At 48.2% G+C, this 23,326-nt stretch overlaps 1 protein-coding gene across 1 annotated transcript in view; it reads left to right on the top strand.

Annotated features, from left to right (window-relative positions):
* Nucleotides 1–21,238, top strand: part of LOC119955832 (cysteinyl leukotriene receptor 1) — a 60,427-nt gene extending 39,189 nt beyond the window's left edge. Inside the window, exons 5-6 of the transcript XR_005458536.1 lie at nucleotides 14,246–14,365; nucleotides 20,935–21,238. The gene's annotated coding sequence lies outside the window, so the exon portion shown is untranslated. The remainder of the gene's footprint in view (nucleotides 1–14,245; nucleotides 14,366–20,934) is intronic.
* Nucleotides 21,239–23,326: the final 2,088 nt, after the last annotated feature.

Raw genomic sequence — 23,326 nt, 5'->3', positions numbered from 1 at the left:
AGTTAGGTTAATAGAGTGTCAACCCACAGCAGATTATGTACAGTAATCAACAGGTTCAATAAAACAGTGTTGGACCATCTCCTGTGTCGGAAGCCTGTTTCTCGTTTTACTGCATCCAGTTGCAGTCGTTGTTAGACCAGCACAGATAACACATCAATGAAGACTCAAAGAACACAAAACCTTAACTCTGTTTATCTCCTGATGCTCACATACTAGCTGAGGTTTTCCAGCGCCCTCTGTCCTTGTTTCAGATTCAAGTATTTTGCTTATTATGTCAATGTCTATTCAGCAGTTTCCATAGCTAGTTTCTCCTGTTGCCTGAGGCCTACAGCTTGAGGGTTGCCACACCGCACCAAGCATGGCTGGCCAGGTGTCGCTCCCACTCTTACCGCCAGCTACTGTCGTTTTTGGGGAGAATTCTGCAGGTTAACACTCAACCAGTTTGGTCGCATTATGAACGCACCTTCCTTGGCCATCAAGTCCTGGGTGGGACTCGAACCATGAGCATCTGGCTCAGAGGCAGGGGCACCACCCGCTGTGCCACATGACCTCCATCATGGTTTCTGTACCCTGTATTGACGCTTGCTTCTTTCTGCTGACGTGCATAAGAAAAATCCGTAAAGTTAACAGGCAGGATGGAGCAACTTCTGATAACCATTTTTGAAGCAACATTACTAACATGCTGAGCATAGCTGTGTAAATGTCAAAATAGCAATCTGAGAAAAGAATAGCTTTGAGATATTGGCATGTAATAAGTTCTCAATGACTTTTGTAAATGATGTCCAATCATGTTTCAAATACCTGTGCACCAAATAAACTTACAAACATCTGCTGAAGTTACAGAAGGTTGTGAGTTGATTCATTTTGCTGAGATGCCTTAAATATTCACCCTGAAGGGTTTGATTATTATCTGATGGATGAATGTTAAAGGTGCATGTTCACTTCAACAGTACATTCAACCTAATTTTTAAAAATAGTTTTATTCATTAGCGTCATGACAGGGTTGTACGAGAGAAATGTGAATGTTTCAGAACATTAGTTTCCGCTCTTAAATTTAGATTTGAATTCTCACGTTATGAATCTTCAGTTGACCATTTTGTTCTGGCATGTCAGGGATGGCCTTGACTTCGTTAAATCCAACTACCTTCCTTTCCTTTTAAGTATTCGGTTTGCTCTGTTCTTCCCTTGTTGCCCTGTCAAAATACCTGGAGCGAGATTCTCTGTCCCGCCAGACGTGTTTTCTGGCACAGAGTGGCGCACCCCTGCCAGCAGTGGGATCCTCTGTCCTGGCAGCTGGCCCATGGGGTTTCCCATTGTGGCCAACCCCCATGCTCTCAGGAAATCCGCGGGCATGAGTGCGGTGCCAGCGAAACGAAGCGGGGGATCCTGCCGACAGTGAATCCCGACCCTGATGTCAGAGATAACTGCCTTAATTCGTGAAATTTTCCTCTAATGTCTCTTTTAACTCGATGTCAGGAGTTGAGAAAGAATTGGAATGTCATGCTGCCAGATTTTTCACCGCTTTTCTTCTGAGCGCTTGGCGAGCATTTGACAGAGCAGTGGCAGCCCCAGTCCACTGGCCAAGAAGTCGAGAACAACCCTGCCCTAAAAGTCCCGACTGAATGTTACCTCCCTCAGGCAGGTAAGAACTGCAGTTGGGGACGGTTGCCGTCTTACCCTCTGCCGCAAGACGTGGCGGCTTGATCTTGCGGGGCGGCGGAGGGGAAAGAGTGCGTCCCATTGAGACGCCGGCCCGACAATCGGTTGGCACCGATCGCAGGCCTGTCCCCTCCTGAGCACGGTCGTGGTGCTCAGTCCCCTCTAAGGCCCCCCACAAGCCCCAAACGGGCATCTCACGCCGTGGTCACGATGGCAGCGACCAGGTGTGGTTGCCGCCTCTAGAAATAGTGAATGCATTGGTGGTCATCATCCAGGATTCTATAGACTCTGGAACAGTTCCTGCAGATTGGAGGGTAGCTAATATAACACCACTATTTAAAAAAGGAGATAGAAAGAAAACGGAATTGTAGACCAGTAAGCCTGACATCGGTAGTGAGGAAAATTCTAGAATTCATTATCAAAGATTTTATAGCAGAGCACTTAGAACATAGTGGCAGGATCAGACAGAGACAGCATGGATTTATGAAGAGGCAATATTGCTTGACAAATCTACTGGAATTCTTCGAGGATGTAACTAGTAGAGCTGATGAGGGGAGCCAGTGGATGTGATATATTTGGACTTTCAGACGGTTTTGACAAACTCCCGCATAAGAGATTAGTATGTAATATTAAAACGCATGGGATTAGGGGTAGTGTATTGAGTTGGATAGAAAACTAGTTGGCAGACTGGAAACAAAGAGTAGGAATGAACGGGTCTTTTTCCAATTAGCAGGCAGTGACTAGTGGGATACCGTAGGAATCAGTGCGAGGACACCAGCTATTCACAATATATTCTAATGATTTAAATGAGAGAACAAAATGTAATATCTCCAAATTTGCAGATGACACCAAGTTAAGTGGAAGGGTGAGCTGTGAGGAGGTTGCAGAGGTCCTTCAGTGTGATTTGAACAAGTTGAGTGACTGGGCAAATGAATGGCAGGTGCAGTATAATGGAGAAATGCAAGGTTATCTACTTTGGTAGCAAAAATGAGAAGACAGACTATTATCAGAATGGCCATACGATTGGAGAGGGGAATGTGAAACAAGGCCTGGGTGTCTTACTACACCAGTCACTGAAGGTAGGCATGCAGCTACAGCAGGCGGCAATGGAGGCAAATGATGCTAGCCTTCATAACAAGAGGATTTGACTACAGGAGCAAGGATCCCTTGCTGCAATTATACAGGGCCTTGGTGAGGCCACATCTGAAATATGTGCAGTTTTGGTTTCCTTAACTGAGGAAGAATGTTCTTGCTCAGGAGGAAGTGCAACAAAGGTTTACCAGACTGATTCCTGGGATGGCGGGACTGATGTATGAGGAGTGATTGAATTGGTTAGGATTGTATTCTCTGGAGTTCAGAAGAATGAGAGGGGGGGGATAGCATAGAAATCTATAAAATTCCAACAGGACTAGACAGGGTAGACAGGAAAGATGTTGCCAATGGTGGGTGTGTCCAGAACAGGCATCACAGATTGAGGTAGACCATTTAGGACAGAGATGACAAGAAATTTCTTCACCCAGAGGTTGGCCTATGGAATTTGTTACCACAGGAAATAGTTGAGGCCAACACATTGCATGTTTTCAAGAAACAGGAAGATGTAGCACTTTAGGCGAAGGGGATCAAAGGATTTGGGGGAGAAACTGGATTAGGCTATTGAGTTGGATGATCAGCCATGATCATAACGAATGGCAGAGTTGGCACGAGGGCTGAATGGCCCCCTCCTGCTCCTATTTTCCATTTTTCTATGGTGACAGAAAAATGAGTATGGCAAGAGGTGAAATGAACAGAGAGATGGGACAACGCAGCAGATTGTAGTCGGGTAGGGGAGAGAAGATGTTGCAGAGAAAGGGGAACGGAGAAGTTGCAAACTATTTAAACATGTAGATCATAATATTAAATAGGAGGTGATGGGGATTGGAAGCAGTTTTTCGTGTTCAGAAATCAGTGGGAAACAGGTGGCGGGATTCTCTGCCGGCAGCGGGATTCTCCGTCCCGGCAGCTGGCCAATGGGGTTTCCCATTGTGGGCACCCTCACAAGGTCGGTAAATCCACGAGTGTGAGTGCGCTGCCAGCAAAACGGAGGATCCCACCGACAGAGAAACCAGACAAATATTTTTACTTAATTTATTCCTATTTTCTCCTAAAATAGAGGACTCGTGCTTGAGTACAACATGAGATCAGATTAATGCCTCTCTATGTTTTATATGTTTTATGTAAGGGTCACCACATGAAACGTGTTTGGATCTTTGTGCACATTGTTGACGTGAAGTGTAATGAGTTTTACTCTGCCTGTAGCCATGGTGTTATGATTTATATGCATTCTTCCAGTTCTCTTTAATTGTACAAATAATAAGCATAACAACTCTGCGAATTAGGAACTGAAACCAGAAATACAGGACACACCTTAGAGAGGATGTATGACTCAGTGTTTTGGACCAAGCCTTTTTCAGCTCTTGAAAATGAAAGATTGACAAGCCTTTGACAGCATTTGCAAAAGAGGAAGAGGGAGGGGGAGAAAATAGAAGCATTAGACTGTGATCTAGCCAAAACAAAAAGTCCGTTCTGGGCAGGAATCGAGGAGTCATTCCTGGCAGTACAAGCCGCGGGAAGTACCCCACTATTTAACGGCGCTTTGTTTTTTTTTTTGGGTGGCCCAGCAGGAACCCCCCCCCCCCACCTCCACCCCACTGCATTTCCTGGACTATGGAACTGTGCTTGCCGGAAAACACCTTCGGCAAACCATGGCTTTCCTTAACTTTTCTATAGTTGTCAAAGAAGTTGTGGCCTTCATTTCATAGATGTCCGGCCACTTTGAGTGTACATCCACCGTAAGTAACAACATGGTGCCCATGAATGGACATGGAAAAGCAATGTGGGGTCATAGCCACAGCCTAGTTGTCCCCTGCCAAGGGTGGGACAGGGTTGACCCGACTTTCAGTGGTGGTCTGTAGAAGTATGTAGAAGGAGGTTGCATGCAAGGTAGCTCCCGCCAGAGTCTTCGGGTTTTAGTCCTTTTAGCTCAGTTCCCGGGGGCAGATTGTGGACTGACCCACCCCATTTAATAGTTCTTCACAAGAAGATGCAAAAGGCTGCAAAAAAGGAAGACTGGAAGAAGGGTGTGAGCGATAGCCCTTCAGAGGAGCGGAGGTGTGTGCGGAGCCTATTGGATGGTGGAGGCAAGCTCGTTGGCTGGGGCTGCACCTATTAGGCTGCACCTATTACAGTGGATAAGGTGATGGAGGTTACGGCAGCCGTATTTGAGAGAGAATTCGGCAAGCATTTTGAGAGGCAAGGGAGGGAGATGAGAGACCGTCAAAAGGTTGGTGGAGGATACATTGGGCTCGATAAAGGAGGAATGGGGAAGACCTCTGAGACAGTACGTACTGGCACTGTAGGATGTGCAGAGGAAATTCACTAGGTTAATCCCCGAGCTGAAGGGGTTGGATTACGAGGAGAGGTTGAGTAGACTGGGACTGTACTCGTTGGAATTTAGAAGGATGAGGGGGATCTTATAGAAACATATAAAATTATGAAGGGAATAGATAGGATAGATGCGAGCAAGTTGTTTCCACTGGCGGGTGAAAGCAGAACTAGGGGGCATAGCCTCAAAATAGGGGGAAGTACATTTAGGACTGAGCTTAGGAGGAACCTCTTCACCCAAAGGGTTGTGAATCTAGAAAATTCCTTGCCCAGTGAAGCAGTTGAGGCTCCTTCATGTAATGTTTTTAAGATAAAGATAGATCGTTTTTTGAAGAATAAAGGGCTTAAGGGTTATGATGCTCGCGCTGGAAAGTGGAGCTGTCCACAAAAGATCAGCCATGATCTCATTAAATGGCGGAGCAGGCTCGAGGCGCCAGATAGCCTATTCCTCCTCCTGGTTCCTATGTTCTTATGACAGTGCGGGAACATGGTGACATGGTGAAGGCGGTGGAGGGAACCCTGTCATGGCACAGTAACCAGACAGCCTCACTGGAAGCTGAGCTGCTGGTAGTGGAGGACAGGACAAGGGTCTGGAGAAGAGGTGGAGGAGGCAAAACATCAGGATCATGGGGTTGCCGGATGATATTGTTGACTTCTTTATTTCTATGTGAACCACAAGCTGTTTCTTATATTGACCAAATGACCACACAACCAGTATATTAGTTCAAAAGACAGTTTATTAATAAATACAAGACTTATCTCTATATGCAATAATACACACGGCTATGCACTAAACTATACCTAATAACTAAGATGACCTTTACTTAACTTCGGGGTGACCGGCTCTGTGTGGGAGATAAGGCCTTTATCTGTGTCCACATGTGTCGGTTGGAAGTCGTCAGGTTCGTCTCGGCTGGGCTCGTCCTTCAGGTAGTTATCGCGGGTCCTTAAACTTGGCTGGTTGATATGCTGCAATTGGTCGCACACAGAGGCTGGTCCAAAAGAGGCTGATCTCTCGGTTTGCAGTTCTTCTTATTCCCCTGGGTTTTCACTCATTGGGGAGGTCCTAACTCCAGATCGAATGGATCGATAGGGTTTCGAACACCCTCATTGATCCTGGTCAATTACGGGGCGGATACCTCGATGGCTGGTCGGGTCCTAGCTGTCATGTTCCCAGGCACGTACGCCATTCAAAATAAGGGGAAGTGGCGCCGGTTCGTCTGCTACTGTTGCCGTTCCTTGATTTGAGTTCTATTGTCCTGGGGAAATGGTGATTGACCCTTAATAGGTGCAAGTTTCTGTCAGCTCTGGCTTCGTTGCAAAATACACAGAGGCTGTGTGCTTGTCTGTGCCCCAAGTTGACCACAATTCCCATGGTCCTTTGCAGGGGCCATTTTAGATGGCTACAGGATGGAGGGCCCGAGGCTCACTGAGTACTTTGCTGCAACGCTTGCAAGGTTGATGAGGGAGGAGGAACAGGGATGCTCCCCACGAGCTGGACAGGGCCCACCAGTTGCTCTGGGTGAGGCCACGGGTGAATGAACCACCACCGGCTGTAGTAGTATTCTTTCATAGCTATCGAACGAAGGAGAGGTTCCCGATATGGGCCAAAGAAAACCGAGACGTGCAGTGGGATGGCAGCAGTATTCGAATATACCAAGATGTCGTGGCAGATTTGGCAAAGAGGCATGCGGCCTCCAACAGAGCATAGTCAGCGCTGCTTTAGACAGCGCGCATTTTGGTGCGGTGTACCGGCAAAGCTGCGAGTCATGCACAATTCCAGAGATCACTTTGAGAGGGCGGAGGAGGGGAAAACTTTCGTTAAAGCGCAAGGACTTGGACTGAACTGAAGGGGTTCAAATGGGACTTTTATGGTGGTAGGGACTGTTTGGGGACGTAGTAATATTTTTCCTTTTTGTATATAGACATGGTTAATTGAAATTTATCATTCTGCATTGAGGAGTTTATGCCTTTAGGGGTGGAGAGGGCTAAGGACATTGGGGATAGTTTTAACACAAGACCCTGCTCCCATGCCCACATGTCTGACCTTGGCCTGCTGCAATGTTCCACTGAAGCTACACGCAAACTCATCTTCCAGCTAGGTACGCTACAGCTTTCCGGAGTAAGATGAGGGGAGAGACTGTGGTCTGTTGGACATGCTCAGTCAGGTTTCGGTGTGAATGGGATGGTGACGCGAGATAATAGTTTTAGAGGAAGTAGTTGGGGGATTTTTTGACTGGGGGAAAGGGGGGAGGGAGGGTAGATTGCTGACGGTAAGATGGGGTTTTTCTTTGTCTGATCCTGTGGGTGGAGCTGGTGTGCCATGGCATTAGGAGCCTGGAAAATGGAGGGAGTAATCTCTTGAGTGTGAGGGAAGGCGAGAGACCCCCGATTAGATTGTTCATGTGGAATGTTTGGGATTTGGGGTTTGGGGGGCCCAGTGAAGCGAGCCAGAGTTTTCTCTCATTTGAAGAATTTACGGTCCGATGTGTTGCTTTCGCAGGAGACCCACCTGGGGGTGAGGGACCAAACTAGGCTTCGGAATGGTTGGGTGAGTCAGGTGTTCCACTTGGGCTTCGATAGCAGGGGTAGCAATTTTAATTAATAAAATAATCCGGTTTCAGGTGGAGAAGGTTGTGGCAGATCAGGGAGGTAGCTATGTATTCGTTACCAGGATGCTGGAAGGCAATTGGAGGCTCCAAACTGGGATGACGTAACATTTGTGAAGAGGATGTTGGCTGCCATACCAGACTTGGACATGGACCAGTTAATCTTGGGGAGGGGGATTTGAAGTGTGTTTTGAATCTAACGTTAGACCGGTCTAAAATGAAGATGTTGATCTATTCCGGGTAGCAATGGTATTGATAGTGTTCATGAAGGAGAGGGGAGGAGCGGATCCGTGGCGGTTTCTGCACCCGAGGGTAGGGATTTCTCCTTTTCATTCTCCAGTGCATAAAGTATATTCGGGGGTTCACATCTTCATGATGGGGAGGTCTCTGCTGCCAGGGGTAAAGAAAGCAGAATATTCTGCAATAGATATTTCGGATCATGCTCAACATCTGGTAAATGCTGTATTGGAGGCAGGGCTGGTTCAGCGATTGGCACGGAGGTTACATATGGGTTTGTTGGCAGATCTGGGGCAGGATTCTGCCCTACTTGGCAGGGCGGGGGGGTCCTGGCGTGGCGGAGTGGCGCCAAGCACTCGGCGTCGGGTCTCCCCAAAGGTGCGGAATTCTCCGCACCTTTAGGGGCTAAGCCCTCACATTGAGGGGTTGGCCCGCGCCGGAGTGGTTGGCGCCACGCCGACTGGCACCAAAACCGGCGCCAACGGCCTTTGACGTCCGCCGGCCGGCGTCGGAGCTGGCCGAAAGGCATTCGCCGGTTCGCGCTGACGTCACCACCGGCACATGCGCGGTAGGGGGATTCTCTTCCACCTCCGCCATGGTGGAGGCCGTGGTGGCGGTGGAAGTAAAAGAGTGCCCCATGGCACTGGCCCGCCCGCCGATCGGTGGGCCCCGATCGCGGGCCTGGCCACTGTGGGGGCATCCCCCGGGGTCTGATCGCCCCACGCGCCCCCCAGGACCCCAGGATCCCACGGGCCCGCTCGCGCCGCCAATCCCGCCGCCACCAGAGGTAGTTGAAACGATGGCGGCAGGAGAGGCGTCTCAGCGGCGAGACTTTGGCCCATCGCGGGCCGGAGAATCGCCGCAGGGGGCTCGCCGATTGGCGCGGCGCAATTCCCGCCCCCGCCAATTCCCAGGTGACGGAGAATTCCGGCCATGGGTGGGGGGGGGGGGGGGGGGGGGGGGGGGTTTCGCGGTCCCGGGCGATTCTCCGACCCTGCAGAGAGTCGGAGAATTTCGCCCCTGGGGTTTTGCTCAAGGAGATCAATAATAATAATCTTTATTGCCACAAGTAGGCTTACATTTACACTGGAATGAAGTTACTGTGAAAATCCCTCAGTTGCCACATTCCGGTGCCTTTTCGGGTACACAGAGGGAGAATTCAGAATGTCCAATTCACCTAACAGCACGTCTTTCGGGATTTGTGGGAGGAAACCGGTGCAGACATGGGGAGGACGTGCAGACTCCGCACAGACAGTGATCCAAACAGGGAATCGAACCCAATGCACTGGGGCTGTGAAGCAACAATGCTAACCATTGTTAATCATGAGCGCCCTCCCCCCCCCCCCCCCCCCCCTCGGCAATGAACAATGAACAAATCCTTGGATAGTGACAAGAAGACCCTCCACCTTATGAATGAACCTCTAAGAGCAAACTTAATTTTTTCCAACTGAAGACCGCCACATTCCCCACCCTCACCGGCACCCTCGCTTTCTCCAGCGTCCTCCACCGCAATAGCATTCTCCTCCAGGCAATCAGACCGGCCATGACATCGTCCCCCGCCCCTTCCCTCCAGTGGATTGGCACCAGTGGCCAAATCATCACCCCCACGATCTCCAACAGTACCTCAAAAAATCAAGCTCCAAAAACCTCGACAAATCTCGGACATGATCAAAACATATGGGCATGATTTGCTGGCCCCCTCTCCACATCTCTCACACTTATCCCATATCGCTGAAACCCACTCATACGAGCCCGCGTCATATGCATGCTAAGCACCACTTTGAACTGCACCAGGCTGATCCTAGGATGATATAGCATTCTCCTGGTGCATAATTTCACTTCCAGAACCCCCATCCCAATTCCACTCCCAGCTCCTCCTTCCACTTCTGCTTTATCTCCTCAATTGGCACCTTCTCTGTATCCACAAATCACCCGTAAATATCCACAATCTTCCCATCCCCAGCTCATCCTATGTTAACCACGTGTCCAGCTAGGTATGCTCCGCCAGTTGAGGGAACAAAGGTAGCTCCTTCCACACAAAGTCCCGCACCTGCATATACCTGAACTCACTCCCCCCCTCCGCAACTGGTATCTCTCCTCCAACCTTGCGAACCTCCCTTCCATGAACAGATCCTTAACCCCCTCCACCCTTTCCTCCTGCCAATGCTTATAGGTGTCCATCTCCACCGGAGCGCACCTGTGATTCCCACATATTGGGGCTGGAACCAACTTACCCGCCCACGCCAAAGTGCCGCCTCAACTGGATCCAAACCTTTAGGGATGATGATGGGCACACAGTGAACTTAACCGGGGAGAACAGGTGGGGGCTGTGGCCAGGGCCTTAATGCACCCGGCCCCCCCACGCACTAAGCCTCCGTTCCGATCTCCCTCACATTCACTGCCCAGTAGTAGCAGAGCAGATTTGGGAGTGCCAGCCTCCCTACCCGCTGACCCCGCTGCAAAAAAAACCCCCTCCCAATCCACTGTGCCTTGCCTGCCCATGCAAATGCTGAAAATAATTTGTCCACTTTCCGGAAGAATGTCTTTGGAAGGAATTTCGGGCGGGACTGAGAAACAAATAGATATCTTTAGAGGATGTTCACCGTGACCATCTGTACCCTCCTGGCCGATGACAGCGGGAGGGCATCCCACCTCCTCAAATCCCCTGTTACCCTCTCCACCAAACCAGCCAATTTCCACTTCTGCATCATGGCCCAGTTGTGGGCCACCTGAGTACCCAAATAGCTAAACCTGTTTTTGACCAGCTTGAGTGGTAGGGCATTCAAATTTGCACTCTTCTCCTGTCCCCTGGGCATTCACTGGAAAGATTTCCCTTTCTGCCACATTCAATTTCAAAAGCACCAAAATTCCATAATATACCCACTCAAAATATACAGCAGCAAGTCATCCACATACAGCGAAACCCTATGCTCCCTGCTTCTCATTTCAATGCCCGACCACTCTCTCGATGCCTGGAGCACAATGGCCAAAGGCTCGATAGCCAGCGCAAACAGCAGCAGGGACAGTGGACACTTCTGCCTCGTGCCAATATAGCCAATAACTCCCTGAGCTCATTGGGTTCGTCCTTACACTAGCCATGGGGACGGCATACAATGACAGCACCCATAAAATAAACATAGGCTCGAACACAAACCTAACCAGGACCTCGAACAGATACTTCCATTCCACCCTATCAAACATCTTCTTCACATCCATGAACACAACATCCTCCGGCACCTTACCCTTCGACGGAATCATAACCACATTCAACAATCGTCTAATGTAGCTCGACAGCTGCCGCCCATTAACAAAACCCGTCTGATCCCCAGAGACAACCTCCGGCACACACCCTTCCAGCCGCCTAGCTAAACCCTAGCCAGAACCTTCACATCTCTGTTTAAAAGAGAGATGGGCCTGTATGGCCCACACTCCACCGGGTCCTTATCCTCTGTGGGATTAAAGAAACCGATGTCTGAGCCAACATGGCAGACAGCTCTCCTCCCGTGTCAACAAATCATTAAACATCTCCAAAAGATGTGGGGTCAACTCCGCCGAAAACTGTTTGTAAACATCTACCGTGAAACCATCCAGTCCAGGTGCCTTACCCAACTGCATCAAGCCAATCGACACCATTAGCTCCTGAAGTCCCAGTGTTACCTCCAGTTCCTGTCGCTTCCCCCTCTGTACTTCCAAGAACACCAGCTCGTCCAAAGGCGCCCCATCTCCTCCAGCTCCCCTTGGGGCTCAGACCTGTACAGCCCCCTGTAGAAGGCCTCCAATGCCTCCCTAATTTTCTCCTGCGGCTACACCCACCCTCCCCCCCTCATATCCCGCATGGCCGCTTGTTGTCTCAACTGGTGCGCTAACAGGCGGTTAGTCTTCTCCCCATACTCATACAGAACTCCCCCCCCGATTGCCGGAGCTGGCCCACCGCCTTACCTATCATCAGCAAATCAAATTCCCCTTGCAACCTCTTCCTCTCTGCCAATAGCTCCCTGTTCGATGCCACTGAGTACCAGAAGTCCACTTCCAAAATTGTCCCTACCAACCTCTGTCTCTCCATCTTATCTCTATGGATCTTGTAAGATATCACCTCCCCCTTCACAATTGCCTTCAACCCCTCCCAAAACATGGAGGGCAAGACTTCCCCGCTTTGGTTGAACTCCACATAATCCTTTATCATTAAAATCACCTTTCCACAACACTTATTCTGCGCCAGCAGCGCCAAATCCATCTTCCATGAGGGTCTCTGTCCCTGGCCCATTCTGAGCCTTACATCCATGTAGTGCGGCAGATGGTCCGAGACCACGATCGCTGCCTATTTCACCCCCATTATCCCTAGGAGCAACAATTTCTACACCACGAAAATATCTATACGGGAATATACACGACGCACCTGGGAGAAATAGGATAACTCCCTCTCTCCTGGATGTGTAAACCTCCACGGATCCAACCCCCTATCTGGACCATGAACACCCCCAGCTCCTTCACCATTCCCGGCCTGACCAGTGACTTTGCGCTCGGCCAATCCATCCTAGAGTAACATAGACTTGAAATTGTTTCCCATTATTAATTGATGTTTCTTATCCACTCATGTGAGGTGAGCAAAGCTGGCAAGGCAACACTTTGTAACTTCATAAAAGGTAGTGGTGATCTTGTTAAACTGCTGCAGTACATCCAGTGGAGATACACCCACAGTGCTGTTAGAGAGTGAGTTCCAGAATGATGAACCAGCGGCAGTGAAGAAACGGCAAACTACTTCCAAGTCAAGATGGTGTGTGACTTGGAGGGAGAGCTTGCAAGTGTTGGCATTCTCAAGTGTCTGCTGACCTTGTTCTTCTTGGTGGCTGTGGTCGCAAAAATCTCCACCAAAAATTTCCATTCACATCAGTGGGACAGGAGGATCTTGCCGGTGCCTAGGGCTAGAAAAATCCGCCCGACGTGTCGGCATGCGTGAGGGAGGGAATGTGCAAGTTCATGGGCGGATGCCTGTGGTACAAATCCAGCACACAACTCATCACATGAGCAAAAACAAAGCTTTGCTCCTGATTCAGGTGTGACTCACTCAAAAACAATTTTGTGTCAATATTTGCACATGCATGAGGAAATATTTTGTATGGTTGGTAACAGGAGGAAGCGCAGACCCATCTGCTACCCAGATGAAAAAAGAAGTAAATTTAGGGGCAGCACGGTAGCATGGTGGTTAGCATAAATGCTTCACAGCTCCAGGGTCCCAGGTTCAGTTCCCGGCTGGGTCACTGTCTGTGCGGAGTTTGCACGTCCTCCCCGTGTGTGCGTGGGTTTCCTCCGGGTGCTCCGGTTTCCTCCCACAGTCCAAAGATGTGCGGGTTAGGTGGATTGGCCATGCTAAATTGCCCGTAGTGTCCTAAAAGTAAGGTTAAGGAGGGGGGGTGGTTGTTGGGTTACGGGTAGAGGGTGGATACGTGGGTTTGAGTAGGGTGGTCATTGCTCGGCACAACATCGAGGGCCGAAGGGCCTGTTCTGTGCTGTACTGTTCTATGTTCTATGTTCTATGCTTATCTTCACAAGTTGAAAGGCTGTGAGGCTAGCATTTCAAGTCCTATTTGTCCTTTCCTCCTTCTTGATGGTTTGCTGCAGAACCAAGACCTGAAATTTAGCAGGCAGTGTGCATGTATGGCCACAATACATCTGTGCTCATGTAACTGCAAGAACATTGCATCAACGTTGGTGTAACTTGGAATCTAAGAATAAGTATAGGAAATGACTTGATAATTTGTGGTGGCATGAATGTTCGTATGATTGACATCTAGAGGAAGTGCACTAAGATGGCTAACAATTAGAGATTGCATTATTGGGAAGCTCTTCTAGTCTTTCCTAGATTTTATGAACATTGTCAAGCTAAGGGGAATGATGGCAAGGCTGTATTTATTCACTATTACTTAGTGCCGAGCATCACGAGAGAAGGCTAACCAGTTTTATGAAAATGAAATGAAAATCGCTTATTGTCACAAGTAGGCTTCAATGAAGTTACTGTGAAAAGCCCCTCGTCACCACATTCCGGCGCCTGTTCGGGGAGGCTGGTACGGGAATTGAACCGTGCTGCTGGCCTGCCTTGGTCTGCTTCAAAAGGCAACGATTTAGCCCAGTGTGCTAAACCAGCCCCTAAAAGGAGCAGCGGTGAGTTAGAAGCACCAGGCAGTGCCGTGCACTGAAGGTTGAGTTCTCTAGTGCAAACACCAGAGATACTCAGAATTTTGAAAGAGTTACTTCTACATTGACATCGCAGCGATTAATCTGTGAGGGTGAATATGCACAAAGTAATTTATTTCTACTTTTAGCAAACCTGATGGGACTGGCGCTATTGAAATCAGACCCGAAGGAGTTCAGGGGAAGAGTAACAGAGCGGACAGAGGAAGCGTGAGAGACTAGGAGCAACGTACAAGAGAAGGTGCCGATTGGTAAGTAACTGGCTAGTTTATTTTAGATCACTCTGAAATAAGTTATTAAATTGCTTCTGTTAACGTTTGGTGAGTCCAGTGACTTGGGAAATGGCAGGGTGCATCAGTCCTGTGGAATGTGCATCCTTCTCAATGTGGGAAATCACATGCATGAAGTGAGGGCAGCTTCAACCACCTAAGCTCACGGCTTTGGAGCTCGAGTATCAATTGAGGTCATGCGCGAGGCGGAGAGCTATGCGGAAAGTACACTTCCGGAGGTGATCACCCTACAGTTAAAGAGAGCACAGCCAGAGAGGGAATGGATGACTGTCAGAGAGCCAAGGAGGACGAGTCAGGTAATGGAAGAGTCCACTGAGTCCAACTTGCTTCAACTCTCAAAATGTGTTGGAGAATGCTGGTTCCTCTGGGGAATGCAGCCAGGTCCAAGTCCACAGCAGTATGGGTGACTGGGGAAATGGACAGAAGGAAGGTTGGGAAAGTAATAACTATAGGCAATCTTATAATTAGGGGAGCTGCAGACAAAGATCCAGGATGGTATGTTGCTTCCCTGCTGTTACGTTCAAAGATATTGCTAAGCAGCTGCAGAGTACTCTGAAGGAGGGAGGGTGAAAAGCCAGGGGGCGTGGTCTATGACGCACGATCAATAACCACAGAAACTAAGGAGTAGGCCAAATTGGAGGCTTTAATCTACAAGATGTTTCCGAAGCAGCTTGAGTACAGAAAGAACGATGGCGGCTGGGAAACACGGGTTCTTATACCCCGCCTCATTGGGCGGAGCTACCTTACGTCTTGACCAATGAGAAAACAACACTTGGGCCAATGAGCAGCGAGCCTTCTCCACCAGTGGTAGCTCACACTCCCAGGTACCATAGTACCTTCAGTCATACTACCACAGTCCACATGGGTACGAACAACATAGTTACTGTTACAGGGTGTCATGTTGAGTAAAGAGTATTCTGATAAGCCTTTCTCCTGTGTAATTGTTTTACTGGTACCTGTTGAGGATTCTGAGCATGTACAGGCTTTGAGTGGGCCTTTTAAGTCTGCAAGAGGTGACCTATAAGCAAGACCCTGTTTTACTAGAGCTCCTGTTTTCACAATTATCACTGTTACTACTGCTCTGCTGACTTAGTTATTGTTAAACTTTGTTATTTATTTATATAAAGATGTTCCTTCTGTTAAACAACACCCTCTTTGCGGTCTCAAGTTATCACAGATAGAAAGCGGCGCGAGATTTTGGGGAGCTGGGAAAATGACTGGGAGGCAGGCTCTCAAAAGGTAGTAATCTTCAGATTATTCCTGGTTCCACACACAAGGGGTTTATAGAAATAGGAAAGTGGAGCAGATGATTATTTGGCAAGAGAGACGGAGCAGGAGGGAGGGCATTAACTTCCTAGGACACGGGGGCTGAATTTTGGGGGAGGTGAGACTTATACGGGCAAAGAGAGCTATTGTAAATGGGTATGTGTAAATCTTCCATAGGCATATAAATAATATAAAGGTACATATGAAAAGAGGGAGAGGGCAGGACTAAGGTACTAAATTAGTTCTTTGCCAATGAAAAAGACACTGTCAAAGTTATAGTAAAAGAGGAAGTAGTGGTTGGGATCTGCAGTGCAATGTCTGAGAGGGTGGTGGAGGCAGATTCAATTGTGACTTTCAAATAGGAATAAAGCATTTGAAGAGAAAAAAAAAAGCTGGCCTACTGAGGAGAGAGGAGGGGTGCAGGACTTGCAGAGATACTCCTACAGAGAGCCAGTACAGACACAATGGGCTGAATGGCTTCCTTCGGAGCGGTAACTATTTAGTGATTCGCAGGGATGGATCCTATGGGGCGCCAGTTACCTGCCCTCGCAACCGAAGTTGGGGGTCAGCCTGCACACCCAAAATCCACCTACCCTGAAACGATATCACACTTTATTACACCTTACTATTACACCTTAATTATTCTACCCAGCTCGGGGGTGTCCCCGCCCTAGAGAGCGGTCACCGATAAGTAGCCACAACACCACCTGGATTGAGCGGTGGGACTGTTGGTATATAGTCAGTCTCCAAGAGTAATATGAATGGACCCAAGACTTAAAGATAAGCTTGGGTCTTTGGACGGACCTGGTTGGTGGATCCTAGAAAAGCAGGGAAGAAGGAAACCAGGTAGGAAAGTTTGTCAGGGCTGGTGGTGGAAAGGGTTGAAATCTTGGACTGGGGGGTGTCTCCAACGGCCACAGGGACCCCCCCCCAAAGATGATACCCCCATTCCTGCCTGATTTCAGCCTGCAGTGGCCTTGCCTCCGCTTCTCTCTGACGCACATAAAATAAAAATGGTGGCAGAATGAGGCCCTCAGCTGGACACTAGTTGGCCATTTAGGAATGTCAGTAGTTCCGGGCTGCCTGACCCCTTTCCCACCCGCTGTGACAGAGGGGACAGATTGGTGGAAGGAGAGTGAAATTCAGCCTTATGATCCCAAGGTGCTGCTGTACTTTTTTTTTTGTAAACAACTGGAGCCTTTGCGTTGATGGTTTTCCCATGAGGGTGCTTGATAGGCAGTTCCAGAATTTTGATTCAGCAGCAATGAAGGAATGGAGATGTATGTCCAAGACAGAATGGTGTCTCCATCAGCAGTGACACTATTTGCAAGATCCTGTTGCCCTTTTCCTTGCTGCGGATAGAGATTATCGCGCTGAGAGCTGTTGTCAAAGCAAGTTTTGCCAGTTGCCACAGTGCAGGCTATCAATAGTGCCTATTGCAACCCGAAGTCACTGGTGCTTGTGGGGATGAATATTAAGTCCAATGGCAGGTCCACTAATCAAGTGAACTGCTCTGTCCTGTATGGCAAGTTTCCTGGGTGCTTGTTGCTGTTGTAACCACTGAGTAGGCAAAGAACAAAAAATAGTACAGCACAGGAACAGGCCCTTCGGCCCTCCAAGCCTGCGCCGATCACGTGTCCTATCTAGACCAACCGCCTGTATCTTTCTGTACCCCATCTGTTCATATGTCTATCTAGATAAGTCTTAAATGTCCCTAACGTATCTGCCTCAACCACCTCACTTGACAGTGCATTCCAGGCCACCACCACCCTCTGTGTAAAATACTTCCCTCGCACATCTCCACTGTACCTATCCCCTCTCACCTTGAACTTGTGCCCCCTTATAACTGTTATTTCCACCCTGGGAAAAAGCCTCCAACTTTTCACCCTATTTATACCCTAATGATTTTATAAACTTCTATCAGGTCGCTCCTCAGCCTTCGTCTGAAATTCTGAAGATAGTCGAAAATAAATGCCTCTGCATTTCTGTGCACCTTAGAAGGAGTTTTTTTAATTTAAGAGAAAATTACTACCCTAGAAAATTAGCCATGCAGCTTATTTTGCAAGATGTCGTGATGGCTGGAGGAACATTATTGTGCTGCTTTAATCCGGCCATTCGAGAAATGCTTAGAAATTGTGCATTAATTACTTTGCGAAGGAAAAAATAAAAGATCTAAAGTAATGCAAACAGAGGGCAGCACGGTGGCCTAGTGGTTAGCACAACCGCCTCACGGCGCTGAGGTCCCAGGTTCGATTCCGGCTCTGGGTCACTGTCCGTGTGGAGTTTGCACATTCTCCCCGTGTCTGCGTGGGTTTCACCCCCACAACCCAAAAATGTGCAGGTTAGGTGGATTGGCCACGCTAAAAATTGCCCCTTAATTGGAAAAAATAATTGGGTAATCTAAATTTATAAAAAAAAAAAAAAAAAGTAATGCAAACAGGGCAGAAACATAAGTAATGTGTCGGAAAAGCAACATCAGAAGAAACTAAGTTGTATGGCCTGTTTTTGAAACATCACCATTATTCTTAGAAGTCCCCCTATACCAAAAAGGGCCGACATTCTAAATGGTGAACAGGGATTCTCACTCTCTGACTCCGATGCAGGCTTCGGTGGGTGCTATTCAGGTCAAACTATATTTTCAAGTTATCCCCGGTATAACCCATACCTTCACCGAAGATTTTATCTACTTACGACTTAGTAGCATCGATGTCCTGGGTCCTGCATTGCTAAGGAAGTAAAGTAGACTTTAGGAATAACCACTTTTTCAGGTTAAATTAAGTTATTTTATTATTATATTTTTTCTTTTAAAAGCTGCAAACACTTTCTTTACAGAAAGGTAAAAAGATCTTGCTTCTGGATCCTTCTGGTTGATTGAAGGGACCTTCAGTCCCACCTTGACAATCAATCTTCCTTAAAATCTGGTCTTCTTGAGATGTATTCGCTGGTTGGCTCCGTTGCTGTGTCTTGTCGATCCCATATACTGAGCTATAAGAGCTGGCTCTGCTAGCTATCTCTCAGCTGACTCTGACTCCTGTTTAACTTCTAGTCTTCCTTAGATATACAGCTGTTTAAGCTCGGCTGCTTGTCTTGTCTTTCCCATGACCAAGCTGTGAGAGCTGAATCTGCTTCTCTCCTCTCTCCTCGTTCCTGAGTTCTTTCCCTCTGCTTCTGGTCTCTGGGTTTATATTCTCTTTCTAACAATTATTACGTTTTTATTACCTTATTGTCAATTAACTTATTTCACTTTGATTTTAGAAAGTATCTTTGATCTAAACATTTTAATACAACTAATTATTCACTTTGGGCTTGGCCTCAGCCCTCAGATCTGATTACATTGTCCTTTGTGATGTTCAAAGTTCCTTTGTGATATTCAAAATATGCTTTGGTTTCAATAGAGGTGTAACTTTTAATACCTGTCATTTCAATAGTTTAACTTTTCAATTGTCCCCAGCTCATAACTTTGCCTTTGATTTTGACTTTAAATGATGTTTCTCGTAGACAGGTTGTCTCCAATTTTCTTTAATTTACTTGATGTTAGTAGAATTTCACACTTAGAATTGACACCAAATTCAACTGAACCTAATCCTTTCCTTTTCCAGATGTTTCCTAAGATAGTTACTTTCAATGAAGGTGTGAACCATTGTTTTTAGCTTAATACAAGAATCCTGTGTGTTTGCTAAGCCTGCTTGTGAGAAAGAATCTGCATTTTATAATCCTGCTCTTTGCAGCTGCTATTAACCCTTCATGGGATCTTTCCCTGTATCCTCTCATGTTTCTCTCAGACCAGATATTTCCAGACTTCCATGTTTCAAATGACACATTTTTCTGCATTTTCAACAACAGGCCCAAAACATGACCTGGGGAGCGGTTAAAGGACAGGAGGGTGGAGCCAACGATTTTGCTCTCCAAAAAGCCAGCAGAGATTCAATGGGCCAAATAGTCTCATTTGATGCTGAATTATTCTGAGATTCCCTGAAGTATTTATGGCAAAAAGGTCTCATATTGAACAAAAGTTGCCAAATTGGTGTCATTCTTTGGATAGCGACCAAGTAACTGAGAACAATTGTTCCAACAAGAATATTGTGGGGTACAATGGCTATTGTCACTTGACTAATAATCTGCCGCCCTAGTGTAGTGGTCTGGGAACATGGTTTCAAATCCCCAAAACAGCAGTTCAATTTTTTTAAAAGTCCGGAATTAAAAGTCGAATGATACCATTGCCGATTATTGCAAAAATTGATCTGGCTCACGAATATCACTTAGGGAAGGAAATCGGCCATCCTTACCTGGTCTGGCCTCCATGCAGCAATGTGAATGTGGTTGACTCTGAAATAGCTTAGCAAAGCCACCCCGTTCAAGGGCAATTAGAGATGAGCAATAAATACTGGCCCAGCCAGCAACGGCCACATCCCATGCACAAACTTTTTTAAAATGCTTCCTGGGTGGTATTCTCTGCTCCCGGGACTAAGTGCCCACGCCATCGTGAATGCCGTCGCCTTTCACGATGGCACGAACAGGTCCTGGGCACAACCTATTCTGGCCCCCACAGGCGCTGGAGTGGTTCACTCCACTCCAGCAGCACCAACCCGCGCATGCGCAGTTGGGGCAACTCAGTCCTGCGCATGCACGGGGAACTTCTTACACGTGCCGGCCGCTCACCAACATGGCGCCGGTGTTCTGGGGTAAGCCGTGGAAGGAGGTAGGCCCGGGGGGGGGGGGGGAAGAGGCCGGCCCGCCGATCGGATGGCCCCAAATGCGGGCCAGACCCCATCGGAGGCCCCCCACCCCCAGTGAAGGGGCCCCTCCCCCCCTCACAGGCTGCCCCCCAGCGTTCCCGCAGAGTTCCCGCCGGCAGCGACCAGGGGTGGACGACGCCAGCGGGAACCTGTCGTGTCGGAGCGGCCGCTCCCCCATCCAAGTGGCCCAGCGCAATTCGCGCGGCGCTGGTTTCGGGGTCTGGGGCGGCGTGGCGCAATTCGCGCAGTGCCCCGGCGATTCTCCCACCCGGCGTGGGGGGGGGGGGGAGAATACCACCCACAATGTACTCCTTCCAGATAACTAGGGTGTCATATGGTCATATCCAGCCATATTGACTCTGTAAATAAACAAGGTTCCATACCCCACCTATTTCCTGGCTGGGTTGTAAGGAAAATATAAATGATTACCTCCAATGTTGTTCAGGTATTAAGTGTCTCAATAAAAGTGCCATATTTATTCTGTGATTTTGAATAATGAAGTCTGCTCAATGAATTCATCTGTCTTAGAATATCGTATGGACCAGATCATTAAACCGGGACAGCCACCAAGATCTTTGATGATTATAATGGACTCCTGCATTTCTGTACATCTTGTGAGTCTGCCCTGTTGAAACCCAGAGTGGAGTTGTAATATTTTGCAGTAACACTATGCTGTCACAAAGTGGTGCTGTTATATCAAACAATCCCAAAACCTAAAGACGGTCATCAAACCTACACTAGAAAGGTTTCTTTACGATACATGTGCTTCAAATATATACGTGTGTTTTTTTAATTGTATTGCCAAACTATATGTTAAATATCTACATTTAAACATATTCTCTGGGTAATTATTCAACTATGGCAGGGTTTCAGGGTGGAATATGTCATTGTGGCCTCAATGATCCATGAAATATTGTTTCCTGTTCCTTGCTCTGAAGCCCACTATTGTCTTTTGATTCATTGCCTTCATCCATATATCTTGATGGTGTACTATTCATTGGTTTGGTAATGTAACCATTTTGTCTAAATAATACTAAAATATATTTTAAATTGTGGCAACCAAGCTTTGACCCAATTGGAGTAACTCCTTAGCTATGTGTTTGTGGCCAGCATATTAAAACACAAATGATGGGAGTTTTGTTTCTGATTTTCACTAATCAGCCCAGTTATTAAACAGGAAACGGGTGCAGAATAAAACCACCGAGTATCTGTGCAAGTGACGCTAACAAGAAATTGGAAAATTCAAGTCCAGGCTGCATTTGAATTGAGAAGTGTGGATTCTGAGTAATCTGAGCTCAGGTAATAGTCTTTATCAGCCAGAATTCTCCGGCCATTCACTGGGGACAGTAGCATACCCCCCCTCCCCCACCCGTGGGTTTCCCGGAGGTGTGAGGCGGTTTCAATAGGAAACCCCATTGACAGTGGCGGGAACAGGGAATCCTACCGCCAGCGAATGGCGTGTCGTCTCCCACCACCGAGAAACATATAGCCGAGAGGCCAGAGAATCAAAACATTTACGCAACTATTTTAGCTATTTTACATAGGGTGTTATCTCCTCGATGCATGGAGCTTGACATACAGGGTGTGCTAGCTAAGGTATTTGAGCAGGTTACAGATAAAGGTAATTTACAAAGAAATGTTCTTGTTGGGCCAGACCGTGGTCCATTGTATGCCAACTCGGTCTTGTGGGGCTGGAAGAGCTGGCTGGGGTCCCTGAGAGGGATCTTTTATATAGTTACGGTGGGGGTACCCCCTGTTTGGGTGCCTCCGGAGGTTGACCATTACTGTCGTGCGGCCTACCTCCCACCCTGGTTGCCTCCTCATTTAGTCATGCTGGGGGGGGGGGGGGGGGGGGGGGGGGCGCGTTCGCTGTATGTGCTTTTTCTTTTGTTGCTCAGTGTCCCTTGCTGCTCTCTCCTCTTCTCCCTGCCCTGTGTTTTTCCCTTTGGTGCTTTTATTTCTCATGCACCCCTTCCTGCCCTCTCCCCCTTCTTCCTGCCCTCACCTCTCCCCCCCGCCCCCACTTCCTGCTCTTATCCTCCCCCTTTCTCTGCCTTACTTTGTGGCCTGTCCTGGGTCCCTCCCCTTCCCTCCCTACTTCACTGGCGCTGGTTACAAACAAGTCCTGCAAACAAGTTGGTGAAGAACTCCCTCTGATCCTCTGATGGTGTATTTTATTTTCTCTAGATTGAGAAATTCTGTTGAATCGGACAGCCAGTCTGCAGCCTTGGGTGATGCTGCTGATCGCCAGCCGAGCAGGTGTCTACGGCAGGCGATCAGGGGGCAAAGGCCAGCGTGTCGGCCTTTCCCCGTGAGAGGCTCTGGCTATTCTGATCCCTGAAGACTGCCACCAGTGGACAAGGCTCCATCCTCCCTCACCCCCACATCCCTGGACATGGCCTCGAAGGAGTACACCCAGTACCCAATGAGTGTGGGGCAAGATCAGAACATATGGGTGCGGTGAGCTCTTGCTTTCCCCCACCCCCGCAGGTTCACAGAGAAGATTTCACTCTTCCTCGGGTTAAGTTTGTAACCTGAGAAGGTTCTGAACTCCTTCAAGAGTTTCATTATTCCTTCCATGCTGGCCAGGGGGTTCAAGATGTAGAGGAGAAGGTCAGCTGTTTCCCCTTCTGATGCCTCTCCACCCCTTCAATGCTCTGAGACTGATTGCCAGTGGCTCAATTTCCAGGGCAAACAGTAGCGGGGACAGCGGGCATTCCTGCCTCGTGCCACTGTGCAGCCCGAAGTATCCAGAGCTGATGTTGTTTGTCCTCATGCACGCCATGGGTGTGCGTGTAGAGTATTTCACCCATGAGGTGAACTCCAGCCCAAACTCAAACCATTCCAGTACTCTAAGAGGTACCTCCAGTTGACAATGTTGAAGGCCTTTTCTGCGTCTCGCGCGATAATCACGCCCCCC

This window comes from Scyliorhinus canicula, chromosome 21 (assembly GCF_902713615.1).
Source record: "Scyliorhinus canicula chromosome 21, sScyCan1.1, whole genome shotgun sequence".
NCBI classification, from domain to species: Eukaryota; Metazoa; Chordata; class Chondrichthyes; order Carcharhiniformes; family Scyliorhinidae; genus Scyliorhinus; species Scyliorhinus canicula.
The sequence above is the reverse complement of the archived record's forward strand: the minus strand, read 5'-3'. Positions and strand labels throughout refer to the sequence as shown.